This window comes from Canis lupus, chromosome 8, assembly GCF_003254725.2.
Source record: "Canis lupus dingo isolate Sandy chromosome 8, ASM325472v2, whole genome shotgun sequence".
Classification (NCBI taxonomy): domain Eukaryota; kingdom Metazoa; phylum Chordata; class Mammalia; order Carnivora; family Canidae; genus Canis; species Canis lupus.
The window spans coordinates 60,951,389-60,954,635 of NC_064250.1; the positions used below are offsets into that span (position 1 = coordinate 60,951,389).

The following is a 3,247-nucleotide window of genomic DNA, read 5'->3' on the forward strand; positions in this document are numbered from 1 at the left end:
TTGGAATGCTTTACACTTTCCACAGAACAGAAACTAAAATAAGCTGTTATACAATTAGTCACAAATACAGTCCTCGAGTTTTTTGCCCATACACATGAGTATTGTCTAAAACATGTCTTCTTTGTAGCATCTAGGCCCTGCCACCACTGTGCTTGGCTGAGTTCACAAAGCTGTTGTAACCTGTAGCTTCCCTGTCACTTCTCTGGCTCTCTTCTGCTAAGCTTTGTTTCCTGGCAATAATTAAAACCTTCTGCCACTGCCATAGCTGCTGCTGCTGCTGGAACCGCCAGAGCCACCTTGGTTTCGTGGTTTAGCAAAGTATTGGCCTCCACCACCGTAGGGGCCAGAGCTTCTGCCTCCAAAATTTCCTCCTTTCATGGGTCCAAAATTTGAGGATTGATTGTTGTAATTGCCAAAATCGTTATAGCTTCCGCCACCTCCAAAGTTGCTTCTATCATCACCAAATCCGTTCTAGCCATCCCCACTGCCACCGTATCCACCATCACCTCGACTGCCACCGAAGCCACCTCGACCACTGAAGTTCCCTCCACGACCAAGTTGTCGTTCCCACCAAAACCACGTCCACGACCACCACCAAAGTTTCCAGAACACACTTTGGCCTCTTTGGCTCTTGCTTCAGTAGGGCTTTCCCTACTTCGCAGTTGTGGCCATTCACGGTATGGTATTTTTGAATGACAATCTTGTCTGCAGAGTCATGGTCATTAAATGTCACAAAAGCAAAACCTCTCTTTTTGCCACTGCCTTGGTCAGTCATGATCTCAATCACTTCAATTTTCCCGTACTGTTCAAAATAACCTCTTAGATGATGTTCTTCAGTGTCTTCTTCAATGCCACCAACAAAAATCTTTTTCACAGTTAAGTGGGCACCAGGTCTTCTCTTGAGACAGCGCTCTTTGGTTCCACAACTCTTCCATCCCCCTTGTGTGGCCTTACATTCATGGCTACATCCACCTCCTCCACGGTGGCATACGTGACAAACCCAAAGCCTCTGGAGCGCTTGGTGTTTGGATCTCTCATCCCACATAGTCCATAAGCGTCCCTCATTGCTCAAAATGGCTCCTCAGACTTTCATTGATTGTTTCAAAGCTCAAACCTCTGATGAAGAGCTTCCGCAGCTGCCCAGGCTCTGACTTAGACATGATGGCGATGGGAGGGGAGACTTTAACGATGCTTACTCGGCGGCGTCCAGGGGCAGAAAAGCTGTATCAGCAGACTTTGAATAAAGCAGATTACCCCTGTTGTTGTGGGTGGGCCTCACCCATTCAGTTGAAGGCCTCCATAGATAAACAGCCTCTCCAGAGGAGGAGGGAGTTCTCCCAGCAGTCTTGGCCTTTGGACTTGACCTGCAACTCTTCTCTAGGTCTCCAGCAGGTTGGCCAACCCTCCAGATCTTGGACTCACCAGCCTTTGTATCCCTGTGAGCCAATTCCTTAAAATCAATCTCTCTCTCTCTCCCGGTCTGTCCTTCTTTCTCCTTCCCTGGTCACAAATGTCCCAGCCACCCAAGGGCTTGTCCAAAGTCTCTGTAGAGAGAAAGATGGAGAGACCCCAGTCCCCCTTTCCCCTCCTGGACCCCCAGAGCAACTCTGGGGATTCTTTTCAATAAGCATATTCCCAATGTGCTTTTTTCCCCTCCCGGATCTAAATGATGAGGGTGCTGATGATGCTGTCATAGAGATATCTTAATAACATAAAACTAAAATTTATTGAGCACTAAGCATTGGTCCAAGATGTTATAGATGCATTAATTCATCCAAACCTCTGAAGATTAGAACCGAGGTGCTTGCCTGGGTGGCTTAGTGGTTTGGGCATCTGACTTGATTTCAGCTGGGGTCATGATCTGAGCGGCCAAGCTCAGTTGTGAGTCTGCTTGTCCGTCTCCCTCTGCTCCTCCCCACCTGCTCACATGCTCTCTCTCAAATAAAGAAATACAATCATAAAAAACAAAAAACAAAACAAACAAACAAAAAACAGAAGGAAAAAGAAAAAAAGAACTGAGGCATAGAGAAATTAAGAAATTGGGCAGCCCGGGTGGCTCAGCGGTTTAGCACCGCCTTCAGCCCAGAGCATGATCCTGGAGCCCTGGGATCGAGTCCCACGTCAGGCTCCCTGCATGATGCCTGCTTCTCCCTCTGCCTGTGTCTCTGCCTCTCTCTGTCTCTCATGAATAAATAAATAAAATCTTAAAAAAAAAAAAAAAGGAAAGAAATTGGCCCGCGATCACCTGTCTAGGGAGTGGAGAGCTGGGCTGTGCACTCAGGCAATCCCTTGACCGACAACGAAAATTACCGTTAATTGAGCACTTATATCCCAAGTGCTTTATGTGGATCACCTTATTTAATTTTGCGCTTTTCGGAAACGCGGCCTGGCGGCAGCGCAGAACTGTCCCACCCTTCCTTGGTCCAGCAGCACCCGCTGCGACACCTGACCACGGAGGCGGCAAGTGCAAGGCCAGGGTGAGAACCGCTTCAGCCTGGTTCCCGGGCTGGGGCTCCAATCCCCGCAGCTGGGTGGAGGCTCCTGGCACCGCCAGCCCCCTTGCCGGGTCGTGGGTGCCTTGGCACCTCCCTCACGCCTTTGCTGCACTTCCTGTTGTTTTGAACCTCTCTGTTGGCCCATCTCTGCAGCAAACAGCTCCTCTGGGTAGAATCTGCTCTGAAAAAGCCCCAATCCACCCCCGGCTGGAGCTGGTAAGGCCGCAGTACTTCCTGTTGAATCGGGTATTTATACCCAGAGCTCTTTATTCAGGTGCTTTACAAGACACAAAAGGCTAAGACCTCTGTCCTAGGGGCCAACAGACCACAGAGGACAATGCATACCCCGACCCTACCCGGAGCCCCCACCCTGCCCTGCGTGTCCCCTTCCTACTGACACAGGCTCCTAATCAACACATCAGCTTTCCCTTGTTGCAAAAGTCTCTGAAATTTGCCTGTTCTGTGATGCGGCTCCCTGAAAACACCCCCTGCCGTCTTTATTTTGTTCTGCTCTTTCGTCCTGGCCTGGATCATCCGTTTCTTTGTACTGGGAACCTGGTGCGTGGTAATTAGGAGGCCGGTGGAAAGCGGGTCTGAGCGGGCAACTGGGCAGAGAATCCGCAAGAAGCTGGAGCAAGGAGAGTCAGGGAGCCTGCTCAGACGGTGACCCCGTGTTCGGACCCAGGGTGGGGACAGCCTGCCTCCTGGGCCCCGACTTTTCTTCGTGGCAGCTCAGGCCGTCTTGACCTTGT

At 50.3% G+C, this 3,247-nt stretch overlaps 1 pseudogene; it reads right to left on the reverse strand.

Moving 5' to 3' along the window:
* Positions 1-213: 213 nt before the first annotated feature.
* On the reverse strand, positions 214-1,216 carry LOC112657607 (heterogeneous nuclear ribonucleoprotein A1-like; annotated as a pseudogene).
* Between the last annotated feature and the right edge of the window lie 2,031 nt (positions 1,217-3,247).